Source organism: Anomaloglossus baeobatrachus, chromosome 5 (genome assembly GCF_048569485.1).
Source record: "Anomaloglossus baeobatrachus isolate aAnoBae1 chromosome 5, aAnoBae1.hap1, whole genome shotgun sequence".
Taxonomy (NCBI): domain Eukaryota; kingdom Metazoa; phylum Chordata; class Amphibia; order Anura; family Aromobatidae; genus Anomaloglossus; species Anomaloglossus baeobatrachus.
In genome coordinates this window covers 97,260,767-97,280,601 of record NC_134357.1, presented here as the reverse complement: position 1 = coordinate 97,280,601, position 19,835 = coordinate 97,260,767, and the positions used below count along the sequence as shown (strand labels likewise).

At 40.4% G+C, this 19,835-nt stretch overlaps 1 protein-coding gene across 1 annotated transcript in view; it reads right to left on the bottom strand.

The window, feature by feature from the left end:
- PCDH15 (protocadherin related 15) overlaps window positions 1-19,835 on the bottom strand; it is a 2,365,808-nt gene that overhangs the window by 1,364,833 nt on the left and 981,140 nt on the right. The window lies entirely within an intron of this gene.

Here is a 19,835-nt window from a genome sequence, read left to right as displayed (position 1 = left end):
AATTTTTGGAAAAAAGGGAGACTCCGCTTGGAGTAACCCTTGCTTGCTGTGTTTTTAAAAGAAGCCAAGATGAACAGAGCTGGGATCAGGAAACACTTTGCTACCTACCCCGGTGTCATCCTAGGGACGGATAAGAATGGCATATTTTTGAATGTGCTTGATGCAAATCAAAACATCCTGTTTGCAACTAGGGCCCAAGTGCTGCCACTGATGGGGTGGGTGTCTGTGTGGCCCAATTTTTGGAAAAAAAGGGAGACTCCGCTTGGAGTAACCCTTGCTTACATTGTTTTTAAAAGAAGCCAAGATGAACAAGTCATGGATCAGCAAAGACTTTATCTACGTACCCCGGTGTCATCCTGGGGACGGATAAGAATGGCGTATTTTTGAATGTGCTTGATGCAAATCAAAACATCCTGTTTGCAACTAGGGCCCAAGTGCTGCCACTGATGGGGTGGGTGTCTGTGTGGCCCAATTTTTGGAAAAAAGGGAGACTCCGCTTGGAGTAACCCTTGCTTGCTGTGATTTTAAAAGAAGCCAAGATGAACAGAGCTGGGATCAGGAAAGACTTTGCTACCTACCCCGGTGTCATCCTGGGGACGGATAAGAATGGCGTATTTTTGAATGTGCTTGATGCAAATCTAGCTGTGAAGTGTACAACTGGGGCACAACTGCTGCCACTGAAGGGGTGGGTGTGTGTGGGCCCAATTTTTGGAAAAAAGGGAGACTCCGCTTGGAGTAACCCTTGCTTGCTGTGTTTTTAAAAGAAGCCAAGATGAACAGAGCTGGGATCAGGAAAGACTTTGCTACCTACCCCGGTGTCATCCTGGGGACGGATAAGAATGGCGTATTTTTGAATGTGCTTGATGCAAATCTAGCTGTGAAGTGTACAACTGGGGCACAACTGCTGCCACTGAAGGGGTGGGTGTGTGTGGGCCCAATTTTTGGAAAAAAGGGAGACTCCGCTTGGAGTAACCCTTGCTTACATTGTTTTTAAAAGAAGCCAAGATGAACAAGTCATGGATCAGCAAAGACTTTATCTACGTACCCCGGTGTCATCCTGGGGACGGATAAGAATGGCGTATTTTTGAATGTGCTTGATGCAAATCAAAACATCCTGTTTGCAACTAAGGCCCAAGTGCTGCCACTGATGGGGTGGGTGTCTGTGTGGCCCAATTTTTGGAAAAAAGGGAGACTCCGCTTGGAGTAACCCTTGCTTGCTGTGTTTTTAAAAGAAGCCAAGATGAACAGAGCTGGGATCAGGAAAGACTTTGCTACCTACCCCGGTGTCATCCTGGGGACGGATAAGAATGGCGTATTTTTGAATGTGCTTGATGCAAATCAAAACATCCTGTTTGCAACTAGGGCCCAAGTGCTGCCACTGATGGGGTGGGTGTCTGTGTGGCCCAATTTTTGGAAAAAAAAGGGAGACTCCGCTTGGAGTAACCCTTGCTTACATTGTTTTTAAAAGAAGCCAAGATGAACAAGTCATGGATCAGCAAAGACTTTATCTACGTACCCCGGTGTCATCCTGGGGACGGATAAGAATGGCGTATTTTTGAATGTGCTTGATGCAAATCAAAACATCCTGTTTGCAACTAGGGCCCAAGTGCTGCCACTGATGGGGTGGGTGTCTGTGTGGCCCAATTTTTGGAAAAAAGGGAGACTCCGCTTGGAGTAACCCTTGCTTGCTGTGTTTTTAAAAGAAGCCAAGATGAACAGAGCTGGGATCAGGAAAGACTTTGCTACCTACCCCGGTGTCATCCTGGGGACGGATAAGAATGGCGTATTTTTGAATGTGCTTGATGCAAATCTAGCTGTGAAGTGTACAACTGGGGCACAACTGCTGCCACTGAAGGGGTGGGTGTGTGTGGGCCCAATTTTTGGAAAAAAGGGAGACTCCGCTTGGAGTAACCCTTGCTTGCTGTGTTTTTAAAAGAAGCCAAGATGAACAGAGCTGGGATCAGGAAAGACTTTGCTACCTACCCCGGTGTCATCCTGGGGACGGATAAGAATGGCGTATTTTTGAATGTGCTTGATGCAAATCTAGCTGTGAAGTGTACAACTGGGGCACAACTGCTGCCACTGAAGGGGTGGGTGTGTGTGGGCCCAATTTTTGGAAAAAAGGGAGACTCCGCTTGGAGTAACCCTTGCTTGCTGTGTTTTTAAAAGAAGCCAAGATGAACAGAGCTGGGATCAGGAAAGACTTTGCTACCTACCCCGGTGTCATCCTGGGGACGGATAAGAATGGCGTATTTTTGAATGTGCTTGATGCAAATCAAAACATCCTGTTTGCAACTAGGGCCCAAGTGCTGCCACTGATGGGGTGGGTGTCTGTGTGGCCCAATTTTTGGAAAAAAAGGGAGACTCCGCTTGGAGTAACCCTTGCTTACATTGTTTTTAAAAGAAGCCAAGATGAACAAGTCATGGATCAGCAAAGACTTTATCTACGTACCCCGGTGTCATCCTGGGGACGGATAAGAATGGCGTATTTTTGAATGTGCTTGATGCAAATCTAGCTGTGAAGTGTACAACTGGGGCACAACTGCTGCCACTGAAGGGGTGGGTGTGTGTGGGCCCAATTTTTTGAAAAAAGGGAGACTCCGCTTGGAGTAACCCTTGCTTACATTGTTTTTAAAAGAAGCCAAGATGAACAAGTCATGGATCAGCAAAGACTTTATCTACGTACCCCGGTGTCATCCTGGGGACGGGTAAGAATGGCGTATTTTTGAATGTGCTTGATGCAAATGTAGCTGTGAAGTGTACAACTAGGGCACAACTGCTGCCACTGAAGGGGTGGGTGTGTGTGGGGCCCAATTTTTGGAAAAAAGGGAGACTCCGCTTGGAGTAACCCTTGATTGCTGTGTTTTTTATAAATGATCCAAGCTGCACAGAGCTGGGATCAGGAAAGACTTAGCTACCTACCCCGGTGTCATCCTGGGGACGGTTAATTATGGCGTATTTTTGAATGTGCTTGATGCAAATCTAGCTGTGAAGTGTACAACTGGGGCACAAGTGCTGCCACTGAAGGGGTGGGTGTGTGTGTGGCCCAATTTTTGGAAAAAAGGGAGACTCCGCTTGGAGTCACCTTGCGGTGTTTTACATGATTTTAGAAGGGCGTGCCATGCCTATATCTGTGTGTCCTCCTCTTTTTCCTTGTCCAGCTGTTTTGTTTTCGCATGAGTATATGTCCTTGTCACTTTCCAATGTGTTTGAGTTGTTTGTCACCTTTAGGACACCTTTGAGGGTGTTTTCTAGGTGTTTTTCTGTGTTTGTGATTGCCTGCCATTGTTTCCTATGCAGTTCGAGTTCGGTTCGTCGAACGTTCGACGAACCGAACTCGAACGGGAGGTCCGTTCGGCGAACCAACCTCGAGCCGAACCGCGACCGGTTCGCTCATCTCTAGTCGTAACTGTTGCTACCAAAGCTGCAATGCCCTGCTCATGAGGTAAGGGCATGCCTAGTCAGGAGAACTATTCTACATTTCCAAATATTGGTATTTGCTGATATTATTGCTATTCCACCTACTATGTATTGGGGATAGGATCTTGGAGATGGAATACCCCATTAAGTACAGTTATGCAGCTGAATGAATACTAAACAACAGAGCTCGCTATTTAGACATGTTTTTTGTGGCGTATAACGAACTCTCATGTTTGGTAGTCGTTCAGCAGGGCAACTATAAAATCAAATACCTCCATTTGGAAATGTAGTATAGCTCTCCTGATCAACTATGTTTCTTAGCTCATGAGCAGGGCATTGCAGTAGCTTACAGATGCATGGTTAAAACCACCCACTGTGTCTGAACACAGGAAGCAGAGCTGACAGCCGCTCTGTGTATGCGGCAGCATCTATTGTGAAGGAGGGGGCAGCGGGGGATCAATGCTGCACAGGTACCGTCGGACACCGGGGAACACCAGTGGGGTTATAGGGGGTGATCTGGCAGGGCCTGGGGAGATGTTTTCTGTCACATGTGTCATGGCACATGCGACAGAAATTAGAGGAGTAGGGTGAATGCGGCCAACGCGCTGCTATGCGCGTCGCCATCTTGGAGTTCCGGGAGGGGGGAGGGGGAGTCACTTTGGTGACACCGGGGGACCGGAGGGGACCGGGGAGGAGATTTATCTCCCATCTGACATGTTTGTTTATGCCAGATGGGAGATAACTAATTTTTCACTGGTGCTGTCATTTACTGTAATGTGATCATTGGTATACGGTATATACCGGTGATCACGTTAGCGGGCATCGGAAAAACCATCCTGAATCATGATCTCCAGGGTCTCAGCTACCCCTGAAACCCCAGAGATTTTCTGACGCTGGGGGGCGCTATTCACTTATTTCTGACTGTTGTTTATAAACAGATTAGAATAATGCTACATTCACACAACTGATCCGTTTTTGCGGTCCGCAAAAAATGGTTCGTTTTTTTCACAGGTGCATCCGTGTGGCATCCGTTTCCGTTCCGTATACGGTCCATATGTTATCCGATTGTCATCCGTGTGCCTTCCGTTTTTTTTGCATACTGCAAAAAAACTGAAGGAGGGAAAATACATAATTCTACCCAGGATTCATAGCTTCAGCCTACATGAGGCGGTCACATGTTCACTCCAGTGTCATTTTCTACTGCTTTGCACAGCGTAGAGCGCTCTGGTGATTTTATTGTGCTTGTACACTTCATATCAGTATTTTCTGTCATTATAATGGCAGAAAGACACATCATGTCCCACTCTCCTGCATTTTGTAATTTTGCACCCTTTGGCGCCTTTCATGTGGCACTAAGGGGTGCTTAGCCTTGTATTTACCATACAATTTTTTTTTTTAAAAAAAAATGACGTAGGGTTCCCGCTATTTTTGATAGCCAGCTAGAGTAAAGCAGATGGCTGCAGCCTGCAGACCACAGCTGGCAACTTCACCTTGGCTGGTAATCCAAAACTGAGGGCACCCCACACTGTTATTTTAAATTAAATAAATAATTTAAAAAAAAAACACGTGGGGTCCCCCCAAAATTGGATCACCAGCCAAGGTAAAGCAGACAGCTGAGGTCTGATATTATCAGACTAGGGAGGTCCATGGTTATTGGACTCTCCCCAGCCTAAAAATAGCAGGCCGCAGCCACCCCAGAAGTGGCACATCCATTAGATGCGCCAATCCTGGTGCTTCGCCCCAGCTCTTCCCGTGCCCTGGTGTGGTGGCAAATGGGGTAATATATGGGGTTAATACCAGATGTGTAATGTCACCTGGCATCAAGCCCTGGGGTTGTTGATGTCAGATGTCTATCAGATACCCGACATCACCAACCAAGTCAGTAATAAAAATAAAATAGACGACAAACACATTTTTATTTGAAAAAACACTCCCAAAAACATTCCCTCTTTCACCAATTTATTAGAAAGAAAACAAATCCAGGTCTGCTGTAATCCGAAGGGTTCCCATGACGATCCATACCATAGTCACTGTCCCAGTCAATGAAGAACAGAATGTTCCCCATTGGCTGGGAGAGCAATGCAGTGACCTGAGCTAACATCAATAAGTCAGCCCAGGTCACTGCAGGGCATGACAAGTGCTGCTGTCAGTGAGGTACATTACCTGCGGTGATGATCTCCTGCACTGCTGACAGCAGAGCTGTCACTGACTTCAATGACCGCCGACTTCACAGCCAAGTATCGCGGGAGCCTGTGATGTCACCACTAGTCACAGTCTCGGCTCCGCAGCGAGAGGAGGAGATGTGAAGCGGCGGCCATGGAGGACAGTGACAGCGCTGAGGTCGGGAGGACAGGACTTCATCACTGCAGGAAGCCGAGCGGGACAATGTGTGCGGCGTGCGAGGTGGGTGGAGCCAAGCGGGGCCATGTGTGTGGGCGGCGGAGTTTGAAGTGGGTGGAGCCTAGCGGGGCCATGTGTTCAGGCGGTGGAGTGCGAAGTGGGTGGAGCCTAGCGGGGCCATGTGGCGCTGAAGACATCAGTGCATGGCTGGGGACTGGTGATTGTGTGTGTGTGTACATGTCGAGTGCAGGAGGGGGCGGAGCGAGCTGAGCGGGGAAGTGTCGGCTCCCTGCACACGTAACCAGGGTAAATATCGGGTTACTAATCAAAGCACTTTTCTTGGATACCCGATATTTATCTTGGTTACCAGCTTACCGCAGGCTACCAGCAATGGCTCCCTGCACACTGTAGCTGTAAAAAAACACGCTTTTGCTGATCGAACCCTTCTTGAATGCAACTTGAACTGCCGAACTTTTAGCAAAAAGCTGGAGTTCTAGTTCGATATAGAACACCCCCAAAATCACTCAAACCTAAAACTGGCGAACCTCGAACCACGAACCACGCTCAACTCTAGTCTTCAGCTTCAATAATTTCTTCAAAGTCCTATCATGTTACATCTTCTATCTAATTCTCCTCAGACCTGCTGGTTAACTCATTGTGTTATATAAGCCTTATGAAAAGTTAGTAAGAGATGATTCTGTATACTGTAATTATCTTTGCATTTTCCTGTGGTCTTCTTATATGTATCTACTCCTCATAGCTACCCATTAATTTATTATTTGCTTTAAGCCTTACAAACTATTATGTATAGAGAATAAACAATACACAGTTATCTATGCAAATTTCATTTTTTTCTGCAATCTGCATCTACTACTACCTGATGATTAACGAATTGTCTGTTTTTTGTTTTACAAACTAAAATATAAATGTTCACATTATGCTGCAATCATCGCTACATTCTATTCTGGTTTCCCAATCTGCATGGAATATTAACAGCTGTTTAACCCGTTATTTGCTGTATGAATTACAAACTTTAGTCTAGACACAGTTTACATTATAGTGCAAAACTCCAGTAGTTTCAACAACCTACATCTACATCCTGATTTAACTCTTCTGTGTTTTTATAAACTACTGATTTTGTGACTTTTGGTATGTTCGGCTCCACTTGCTTGCTTGTCCAGCATAGCCCATTACTCTTAGTTAGCGTATGCACCATGACATGCAGCTTAGAGGATTCATCCTTTCCGGTGATCTCTAAAGGTGTGTAGTCTGGTGCCGCTGTATAGCAGCCCAATAAACCTCCCCCCTACCTGCTAGAATCCCTGGCTGCATTTCTGATTAGTAGGCTTGTCCTGATATCCTCATTGCGGCACAATGAGCACATGAAGACATTTTGGGCTAATTAATAAAAAGAGCTAATGAGAACCTTGTCAAGTAAGAGGAGGTTCACAGGACTTTGGCCCTGCAGCCATAGATTACTGATGTGGCTCTGAAACTGCGTCCTTACTGCAAATCTTTTTGATCATCTTTAATTGTAAAGCAATATTTTTAAGGCCAGAATTTGTTACTATATATCCCCTGCAGTATCTACTTTAGTAATATATTGCAATATGTGGTTTCATAAGATAATTACTGCTGATATTTAAAAAAGAGTTGCAAAACACCAATAATAGTTGGTGGACAGAAATTAAAGAGTGCTTTACACTCTGCAACATCGCTAGCGATCTCGTTAGCGATGTAACAAACCAGATCGCACATGTGACCGGCGCTACAAAAAATGACCTATATGCAATCTCGGCAAATCTTATCTGCGATCTGGCGTGTCACATCGCTAACGAGATCGCTAGCGATTTCGCAGTGTGTAAAGCACCCTTAAGAGTAGCCAATGATTATGGAATAAAACGGATTAATAAAATTCAGATTTAAGTCATGTTTAGATTTTAATGTTTTATTTTTTGTGGATAAGCAGACTTGTGCAAACTCATTATGAATAGAAGTTTCATCAATAGGATCCTAAGTTGTAAGAAACAACATAAAGGGATCTGTTTATAGATGTTACCATAAATGCTAGATATATTGCGAAAGAAAAGTGCATCTTTATGGTAATAAATAGATTTTTTTTATTACAGTTTTGAGACTTTGTATAAAAAGACAGAAAAAAAGCTAGTCTCCTTTTTTCTATATTTCATTTTAGCATATCTAATTTAATGTTATTGATGCTGTACTCTTAGAAGGTTCTTTCCATAGACTACTTGAAGAAGATTAGACACTCATCATCATTATTAACCTTCTTACTCTCTACCTTGTAAACAAAGCTCTATTGACAGGTTTGATGCAGGAGTTTATATAAGAAGATAAAGTATTAAGCAGTATTAAATAAGAAATAGATTTTTAATGAAACAGTAGCAAATATTTAGTAGAACGTGGTCAAGTACCATATAGTTCAGCTCTGCTATCCAACAGTTATATAATTATGGAAATCTTAAAGAAAAAATTGAACATGATCCTGCATTAAGTGATACATTAAGTGATACATGCATGTGAAGAGTCAAACGGATAAAATAGAAAATTCATGTAAGGCATTTCAACAATGCAATACACAGTTAGGTCCAAAACTATTTACATAGGGGCACATGTTTTTGCATTATAGCTGTTTTCTAGTGATGAGTTAGCGTATTTGGCACTGATAGATAATCAATTGAGCATTGGGATGCTCGGGCATGCTCAGTATGCAATAGGAGTATCATGGGTGCTCAAGCCCATTGCTCAAGTCCACGTCCTGCATTTTTTGGAGCCACTAAATATGCAGGGATTTCCTGCATATTTAATGTTGACTACTGGCATTACTTTGATTGACCGCTCGCATCGCATAATCAGCTATAACATAATGCCTAAGAATTTGATGCTAAGCTCTCTGCTCATGGCTTCAGGGAGAGTTGAGTTGTATTTGACCATGCATATAGACAGGGTTGTACACTTGCACCATTTAGTGCCTTTGAAGTAGCACTAAGGGGTGTTTTTACCTGGTATAAAGTAAATAGTAAGTAAAATAAATAATGTAACAAAACAGCATGGGGTCCCCCTACTTTTTTTGGCCCTTCTGAGCCTCAAAATACCAACCTGCAGCTGCACAAGAATTAACATTTCTACTATTAGATTTCTCATGAGTAGTGATGAGCGTACACGTGGATATTTGGGTTGGCTGAACAAGCATGGACTAAAACAAAAATCGAGTTAGGTAGCCAAACTTGACCCCCGATGCCAAACCCCATAAAGTCTAAGGGACCAAAACTTATGTGTAATAAAATAGTGTTAGTAATGGCTAGGAGGGCTGCAAAAAAAGAAAATAAGGAAGAAAGCAGAACAGTTAAACTTTACGAAATACCCCTGTAACATTTGCTCTCATGCATATTCACTACTTTTCCCACCTACTGTCAGTCCTGGCGTCTGTGATTGGTTGCAGTCAGACCATGCCCCCACTCTCTGTCACAAATTCTGTGATTGGTTGGAATCATACACTTTTTCTGCATCTCTATAGTAGTGTAAAAATAATTTAATATATAAATAAATTGGCGTAGGGTCCTCCCATATAGTGATACCTAGCACAGATAAAGCATATGGCTACAGGCTTTAGCCCCCAGCCTTATGCTTCTCTTGGCTATGCATCAAAATTAGAAGGACCCCACATAGCTTTTTTATTATTTAAATAAATAATTTCAAAAAAACAGCATGCGGTCTCCTCCAATTTTGATAACCAGCCATAATAAAGCTGACAGCTGGGGGCTGGTTTTCTCAAGCTGGGGAGGCTCTTGGTTATTCACCCCCACAGTCTAAAAATAGCAGCCTGCAGCCACTAGAATTGTTGCATCCATTAAATATGTAAATTTCAGCACTTTACCTGGATCATCCCGATTGCCCTGGTGCAATGGCCATCAGAGTTATAGGTAGGGATGAACAAATGTATTCGCCACTATTCGTTATCAGGCAGATAACAGGCTATTCGCACTATTTGCTATCCGATGGATAAAACAACATCCGCTCCGATACTTTCACTTTAATTTCTGACTTTAAAGACTGTTGGAAAAACTTTATCATCAATCCTATAGAGCAACATGAAGAAGTCTTGAATGAATTAGAAATCATGTGGTATATTGCTCAGGAGTGAGAAACAATCCGCAGAAAAAAGAAAGTTAAAAAAAATACACATACGTAAGATTAGAAATGCCACACCTGGAATCAGCCCAGGACCTTTCTTTTATTTGCTTAATTGATGATGGAGTAATGAGAGGATACCCCATACAGCCCATTAACCCTAGAACGCATATTGGGGGCCTTTTAGGCCCCCATGCTTACATTTTGGCTATTATCTGCAAAATTACTTTAGCTAGAATTTTGAAATTCCAGGTATTCCTCAAGTATGTTGTTGTTGTTGATAATATCCAGTTGTTCATATAATTTTTTTCATAGGCATTATGGTGTAACAATGCTTGTTTGGTGAAAACTACATCTGTACGAATTGGGGGCCTTTTAGGCCCTCACTGTTTTTATCATGTTCTCAGAAGTGTTTGTGTCTCAAGTTACTTTATTTGTACTCAGTAATGTTGGTGGAGGGGCCAGGGTGTGGATAATAACATGTGAGGATGTCATGTGATTTTTGGAGGGAGTGATAAGGCCATGACATCACCTCAGGTCTTCTGAACACAGTAATGAGCTGTGTATAGAGTACTGAGGACAACATACACTGTGAGCTAATAGCTGAATGACCTGTGATAAGATAAGCTGTTGAGAGGAAATCTGATTCATTTTCAGTTTCTGTTTCTAAGAAGCTTGCAAAGGCTAGAACTTGTGAGCCACAAAAATCCAGAGAATTGTACACCACCTAAAAGTATAAAAGGTAAGAGCTGCTGAGGGTGAGAGGAAGAAGGGGGACATTACACTTACAGTGTGTCACACACAAGCAAAGAGTGGACAACTCTGATTGTGTTCATTGTTGTTTCTTTATTTTGCTAACATCTAGTCAGCAATGGCACAGTCTTCCTCCAAGTGTCTGACTGACCAAGAGATTGAAGTGATTATGTTTCAAAGCGATGATGAAAGTAAACTATCTTTGTCTGATGAAGAATATCTGCCACCAGCTAATCAAACATCCTCATCCAGTGATTCTTCTGATGATGAAGAAGTGAATCTAGTGGATCCTTAAGAAGTAATAAGTAAAACATCGAAAACGAATGTTTTTTGGGACAGTAATCTTACACTAGTCGTACGTACTCCAATACACAATATTGTGAGACAGGCTCAAGGAGCTGTGGGAAGTCCCAGTTACTTTACCCCTAAAGATGTATTCTGTACTTATTTTTCTGACAATATTGCAGAAGAGGTCCTATTATGTTCAAACCTAGAAGGAAGAAGTATCGCTTCTGCAAAAAATAAGTCCTGGAAAAATATCTCAAAAGAGGAACTTTATGCATATATTGGACTTTTACTGCTGGCAGGGAGTCAAAAATCGTATGATGTCCCAATACGAGAATTATTTCTGGACCCACTTTCTGATCCACACTATAAGGCGACAATGTCAGTGGGCAGATATGAGGAAATTAGAAGAATCATTCGCTTTGATGATAAGCGAACTCGTGCAGCAAGGTTTGAAACAGACAAATTAGCCCCTATCAGTTATATTTGGAACATATTTATCAAAAATTGCACAAAACTTTACAATCCTAGTACTAATGTTACTGTAGATGAGCAACTTATACCATTCAGAGGACGCTGCAAATTCATACAATACATGCCCAGCAAGCCAGCTAAGTACGGAATAAAAATCTTCTGGATGTGTGATTCTGCAAATTATTATGGCATAAATGGCGTAATCTAGTGTGGCAAAGAGATTGGTGCACCAGTACAGAAGGATCTGGGGGTCTGAAATAGTCAAAACTCTTGCTGTTCCAATATTCAATTCAGGTAGAAACATCACCATGGACAATTATTTCACCAATGTTGAACTAGGCAATTTACTGCTTGCAAAAGCTATTACACTTGTTGGTACTATAAAGCAAAACAGACGAGAAATTCCAGCAGCACTCAAACACAATCATCAGCGAGCACTTTATGAGAGTGTCTTTGGATTCAATAACAAAGCGACTTTGGTATCTTACAAGGCGAAGAAGAAATCTGTAATTTTACTCAGTACCATGCATCACGATTGCAGTGTTGACAGCAATAACCAAAAATTGAAACCAGAAATCATCCTGCATTACAATGCAACAAAAGGAGGTGTAGATAAAATGGATGAGATGGTGGTAGAATATTCGTGTAAGAGGCAAACAAAACGATGTCCTGTAGTACTATTTTCAAATAAGCTTGATGTAGCAGCCCTAAATTCATTCATTATTTATACAGAAACTCATCCGGAATTTCATGCACAGAGGAAGGACAGGAGACACATATTCTTGAAGGACCTTTGTCATGAACTTGTAATGCCTCACATGATAGAGCGAAGCGACTTGAAATGCTTGCCAAAGCAAACTAAAGAAGCAATGAAATGGTGTGGCATACAGTTTCAGATTATTCCAGAGCCAGGAGAAAGAAAACAAAAGCGTTGTTTCATGTGTCTAAGAAACATAGAGAGGAAAACTGAGCGATATTGTTCCACTTGTAAGGAAACTGTTCTGAAAAAATAACATGTTAGAATTGTTTGGAAGACTAATATAATAGAAAAGAAAGTTAGAAAATAAATGTAGCTGCAGCTAGTTTGCTATAGATTGCTATGCGTTTTTGTTTGTTTTCATGTCTTTGCGTGAAATTTGGGAAAAAAAAAGATTTTTTTGGTGTTTTCTGTGAAAAATTATAATTAAAATTTTGTCCACTATTCATATTTTATTGAGTAATTTTGAAATAAACTTGTAAAAGTTATTTAAGTGTGTTTTTCTACATTATGTGCATGGGGGCCTAAAAGGCCCTCAATACGTTAATATGTATATTTTTAATGTCATGCCTTCTAGGGTTAAAGAGATTTTGAAAAAACTGTCTAATTAACTTTGGTTTCTTGAAAAAGATGCAGTTACTTGTTAAAGAGCTTTAATTCCTAAACCCTTACCCCAATTAGGATGAGCATACCACCAAATTAAAGCTGAAAGTTTTTCATTTAAGTTCATATTAATATATAACTGTAGACTGAATATGTTTTGGTAAATATTTAAAATGCTAAAACTTGTGTTATTATTCAAATATTTCTTGTACTAACTGTAAATTGTTGTTTGTTTTTTGCAAACAGCAGAAAGTTTGTAACTTATAAACCTAATTTGAAATGGTGGTAGAATAATTTTGATTACAAGTACACATTATGGTTGGATACTCTGGGCAACTCTGTTTGCATACAATTAGTGAAAGCAATTAGTACACTTCTAGTATATTTGGGAACAATGCTGTTTAATTTTAATTCCAACTAAGATATTTCCAAACCAAAAGTTCAATTCCAAAGCTGGTTGTGGCAAAGTGGTCTGCAATTAATCTGATTCTAGTTGCCATTTTTACAAAATGCAATTAGAGGTCTCATAATTCTTTATGTGAATTTTTTATTTATTTTTTTTTAAAACATTGTATGGCCAAAATTTGTCTAATTGCAGGATGCAGCGCCAAGAGAAAATTACATGAAAAGTTGAACTACAAAGTTAGTGAATATGACTGTGACACATAAAAGGTAGTGCAATTTAACTGGTGTTTGGCTCATGAATTGAGTTTTTAACTGTAAGATTTAAAAATGGAGGAAAAGAGAAAATAGAAGTTAAAAACCACACGGGATAATCCAGGACATATCATTAGTGAAATGACTATTGGCAGAAAAAACATTTTAGCTAACCATCTGTTAGTGTTCTGCTAGGTTCAACCAACATTATATACTTTCTTCAAAGTTAAACCAATGGAACCAGGTCTTGGCAATGTGTTTTGTCATGATGACAGCAGATTCTCCATCCTCATAATTCACCTGAAATACCATAGACCTAACAAGGTAGTATATGGGTACTTTCATATGAGAGGAATACAAGAGCGAGGTGCATTATAAAGGTGCCATAGAAGAGATCCCTTGGATCTTTTGATAAGAGACATAACAGTAATGCAATATAAGTAGTTTGGGTGCAAGAAGGAGTTGGAACACTTTAAGTTTAGATATAGAACACTATCCCAGGAAGATACACGGACACAACAAAATCAGAAAGTATGGAACATGCTCCACCCTCAAACATCATTAGCACATGGAAAAAATGAAAGGTTGTGGACTGGGTAAGCGAGAAGCAAACAAAACCATGTGGATAATATCTTACACCCACATTCCCAATATCTTGAACTGTGGGAAAGCAGAAAATCTTTTGCTCTGTTAATATGAGAAGGAAAGACCAAGGTCTTGTTACCAGTTGAGCAAAAACTGGGGTATCGGAAGGTCAGGTGCATCAAGTAATACTTGCAGAACTACTATTTCCATTTAATATATTGGTAACAGAGACATTAGTGTTCTTGTCATGATAGGCAATGTAGAATGGAAGTCCTAAACTGGTCCTCCAGAAGCCCATGACACAAGCAGCAATAAACAGCAGGTATTAACTCCTTCTAGACCGATTATCAGGAAACTCATAACTAATCAACTTCATACTCTAACTGAGCAATTAAAGAGCACCAGGTGGGGTGTAAAACTCTGCAGTGCCGAACACCGTGTGACAGTTCTCCAAGAAAACGTGTGCAATTCATTGTAGAGATTTATTTTACTTTATATTTATTAAGGATTTCTAACATTCTTGCTTGAACTAATAAAGTTATTTTTCAGGAAATTCTATACTAGACATGTTTTATTCTCAGAAATAAATATGATTATTTCAAATGAATGTTAATAGGCATTCCAAACAATTCATTGAATTATATTTTTTAGCTTCAATACTAAAAGTTTGAAGACTAAAAGTATAGTATGTGTTCTGCAGTGGCAATACTCCTTGTTCTCAATCAACTAGCACCTCCTTGAAATAGCCATAACGTGCGAGTTGTCACACTAGAATTTATCCAGCTTTTCTAGTTCTAAGGCTATCTTTATGCCTCTAGCTCATATTAGATACGTTCTATACATCATATACTATTGGACAGTTTTTTAACATTTTTTCACTCATGTTTAGATGAGAAGGATTAAGGCTATAGAGTATAAAAAACCCCCATAAAAAAATGATATTTTCAAATATAGAAGACACTTTGGAAAAGAACAGCTGTGAACTGCAGTTAGATCCATAATGGAAATGTCATAAAAAATGACCTATTGTTTAAGGCTCTGTTCACACTAGAAAAATAATTTTTCTTAAGAAATTTCTCGAGAGTCTGAAAGATTAGTGCACTTGCAGTCAAAAATGCACCAATAACACACCGAAAACCGCATGCGTTTTTACCGCGTTTTATGCATTTTTGGTGTGTTTTTTCCATTACAATTATATAATGGTTTTTTACCATTATCTATGGCAAAAAATGCAGTACCTGCAGAAAAGAAGTGACATGCTCATTCTTCTCAAGAAATTCTGCAGTAAGAATGTTCTTGAGAAAAAAACGCAGTGTGCGCACAGCTATTTTTTTTCCATAGGTTTTGCTGGGGAATGTCTGCAGAAAGGTTACAACTATTTTCTCAAAGAAATTTCTGCTGCAAAAATGGAAAAAAAATTGTGGGTAAAATCGCGGTGGTATGAACAAGGCCTTAAACAATTTTTTGTTAAATGTATTGGTTTTTTAAAAGTGTCTTTTTTTTCTTACCGTGATCCCTATTAAAAGGGTGATTCTACACCTAAAATGTTCTTTGTAAATATATATATTTACACCTTATTTTTGTAATTTAGAGTTTTTGTACAATGTACCACACTTATCCCTATCTAGCTAATCCATAATTTTTTTTTTTAACTTCTAATATGAGTCTCGAATGTGATGTAACCAGAGGCTGAGGCTACACACACCTTTTTGCAGTGTCTATTGCCCCTCTTGAACAGGATGTCATCAAGGGGTGGGATGCACACTACAGTTTTGTTCATTGCCACCCTCTGAAGACATGCTGGTTACATGTTGATAGACGCTACGGGAAATGTGAGTGCAGTGCTGCACTCTGCTTCTATCGCCGCCACCACTGTTGCTTCTAACTAAAAGAAATTGTCAGGGGGCAGAGATAGAATCATGAGCGACACCAGTGACACTCGACAGCTTCTACTACCACCCTCGAATTAAACATCATCAGGGGTGGTGCTGGTATCACACAGTTTCTAGCATTGTCCTCAAAAAAATCATCAGTAGAGGGGCAGTGCTAGAAGCAATGAGTGACATCTGCATGACCACTTGATGATGATTTGTTTCTCTTGGGGGTACTAAAAGCTGTGGGGAGGCATTGATCTCACACATTGCTTCTATCTCCACCCACTGAATGAAGACTTTTTGGATCATGTTTTCATGTTTATAGATGCTTCTATCTTTGCCACCACTGTAGCTTCTAGCTGAAAGTCATCAAGGGCAGAGATAGAACTATGAGTAGCACAAGCAATGCCCAACAGCTTCTAGCACTACCCTCAAATGAAACATCATGAGAACACAGTACAGGTGTCCCAAACCTTCTAGCACTGCTCTCAAACAAATCATCAGCAGGGATACAACACTACATGTTATATGTAATATCATACCTAATACAATTTGTTTTTCTGGATGGTGTTAATAGCTGTGGGGTGGTACTGGTGTCACTCACTGCTTCTATCTCCAACCCCTGATGAGATCTTCTAGAAGTTAAATGCTACGGTGGCAGCAGAGATAAAAGCAGAGTGCTGGCACTGCACTCACCTCCAGTGCCCATCAGCATTGATGTAGGACATCTTCATAGTGTGGCAATACAAGAAACTGTAGTAATTTCAGCTCTTCTCCCTGAAGATGACTTGTTCAAGGAGGGGTGATAGATGCAGGGAATGAGTGCAGCCACAGTCTTTTGCGATATTACATTTGAGACTCCGCTCAATCGAAACTTCAGAGTAAGTGTAGTAAAAAAAACAACACATTTGGAGACTACCTAGATAGAGAGAAGTGTAGGGAATTGAATAATAATGCTAATTATTAAAATTGTCAGGGAGTAAGCTTAGATATTTGCAAAAGATATTTTATGTGCAGGATCAACCCTATAAGAAATAAAATGAGTAATCATGCAATTTTCCCACTGGCCACTAAGGCCACTTAGAATAATTCTTTCCATCCTTTTAAGAAGAGTTTTCAGCAATCTAATTCTCAGCAGAGATGGTCTACAATGACAGATAACTAAAGATGAGCAAGTACTGAAATATTCATAATCACTATACTTGTAACGAGTACTTTGTAATACTTGCGTATTCGTTCCGAATAATGAGTACAATGCAAGTCAATAGGAAATGCGAGAAATTTTCTGTTGGACGCAACAAAGAGGTCTGGGAGCTGGGAAAGTGATGAAACCCTGGAGACTTTTCTCTCTCCCTCTCCCACGATTGGTAAGTACAAAGAGCAGCCAGCTAATTACAGTAATGTCAAAAACCAAGATGGCTGAGGCATTGCTGTGACTGGTTAAGAAGCCCAGCATGTTTAGTGGCTGCAAATCAGTCGCCAACCCTGCTGGGAGGGAGATACAAATATCGCGAGTCCAGTACACAAAAACTCACAATATAACGAGTAACCTGAATACCATACTATCCATGCGAGTAACGAATAGTATACACTTGCTCATCAATACAGGTAAAATCGTTATACACAGCTAATAACACAGGATATCCCTGATTCTGTTCCTTTCACAATGACCTTTGCACATGGTTATTATATGGTTTAATACAAAAAAAAATATTCTTAAGTCAGTCTATTGCTGTTAAGGTACATGTGGAGATTAAAAAGCCCTAGTTAAAAAGAAAATATTTGTAGCTTAAAAATTCATACACTCAATACTGGAAAGCTTGTAATTGCTTGGAAACTACACATGGGGAGAGGAGTTAAAATCTTTATTACCGTAAGTGTCTACACTTTACAAGTGAGATTCAGAGGGAGAGAGAGGACCCTGCTGACCCTAATAGCTTACACTCTACAGGAAAGAGAGATTTTGACCCTGTGACTCTGGAGATGGCAAACAACTCTGCAGTAGTGATGGGCGACTGGCCTCATCTGTGCACTCAGGGGAAGTCTCTGACAGCTCTCAGCTGAGTCTGTGTGAGCAGAACTGTGTTTGTCTCCTCGCACAGATGTAGCAGAGCTGAAGATGCTTGCCCGTCTTTGGACTATGTCGGAGGTTTTTTTGGGGGTAATAAAGATGGAGTCCGAAATGTCTTCTGTTTTATTTAGAATAAAATATTTTTTTCTCTGTGTTGTTGTTTTACTTTACTGTTAAAATAACAGACAATTACAGATGCTGCCACAGAGTAGGCATCTGTGATTGGACGCTGGAGTAACCTGAAACCAAGCCTATGTATGGGCAGATTCCAGATTACTCCAACAGCCAATCACAGATGCTCATTCTGCATGACAGTGTCTGAGATTGGCTGTTGGGTCCCTCACGCATATTGTAGTGTAAAAATAAATAATTTAAAAAAATGACATAGCTCTGTGGTACTTTTGATTTTCAGCGGAAATAAAGTGGACAGCTACGGGCTGCTACCACCATCTGCCTGTCTTTTCCTTGGCTGGCAATCAAAATACAGGAAGCCCATTAATTTTTTTTAATTATGTAAAAAAATAATTTAAAAAAAATGCATGGGCTCCCACCATATTTTGATCACCAGTCAGGTAAAACCAGGCAGCTGGGGGCTGGGATTCTCAGCAACATAAGGCCCAAAAGTTTTGGGCCCCACACACTAAAACTTAAGCCCGCAGCCACCCGTGAAAATGGTGCATTGTTTTTTAACGCCATTTCCAGGTGCTTTGCCCGGCTCGTGCAGCAGCCCTGATGGCGATAGCACGCTGGGTAATAAAGAGGATAATACCAGCTTTGTAGTCTTAGCTGGTCCTAAGGCATAAATGTCACACCAAATTAGACATGGCCACCATGAATTTTTGTAAACAGTAAAAAAAAAGCACAACACATAGAAATTTATTTATTAAAGATAAAACAAAAAAAATTAGAGACTCCATCTTTCTTATAAAACAATCCTTAGTCTGACATAGTCCACAGGGAGAACAATGTCAACTCTGCTTCATCCCTCTGTACAGACAAGTGTCTATATAGAGTGAAAAGCAGGCTGACAGTGAGAGTATGATTCCACTTGCGTATGACTGCTGTGAGTCTCACATCGGTATCACCCAGCACGGTGCACACTCTCCTGACAGAAGTGCCTCAGCTGCATGGAAATACATGCAGTCAGGAGAATGTGCACCGTGTCGGGTGATACTGATGCAAAACTTGCACAGTGACAGTCAAAGTTCAATTGTTTAAAAAAATTGTTTAAAAAATTGTTTAAAAAAAATTTGAGTCCTCAGTGGTTGGTAGCTTTTAATGTCACTTTTTTCAGATAGCTATAAAAAGGTATCAACCACTGAGGACCGAGTTTTATTTTAACAATTTTTTTCTATAAAAACTAAGATATCTAAGCATGTTGAGATCTATATATTCCTCAATTAATGTAAATTTAAATAATCAAGTACATAATACTTATTGAGAAGCAGCTACTAATCTTGAATTTGAATTAAAAAGCATTATTCAATGAACAGTCTAAAAACCCAGAAAACATTTTGAGAGGTAAGGTGAACTTTATACTACTTGGCTTCAGTTACCATAAGATGCCGTTCCAGAATTCCAATCCACTGTATCTCAAGTTCCATTTTATGGATTGTCTAAAACCTATGATGCCAGACTAAAATAAATTTGAAGAAACACAATTGGGGAATTCATCATAGAAGGACTTTTTTAAGTCAGTTTGGCTTCTAGCTACATTGCCATTGAGTCAAATTTATCAGTGTCAAATAATGTTTGATCAATTTGGCTCTTCTTTAAGTTGTCAAACTTCTATCTAAAACTGATTTTTTCATTGTTTGCACCATTCCCGTGCTGCAGAGATTTTACAACTCCTTGTGTGAGATTT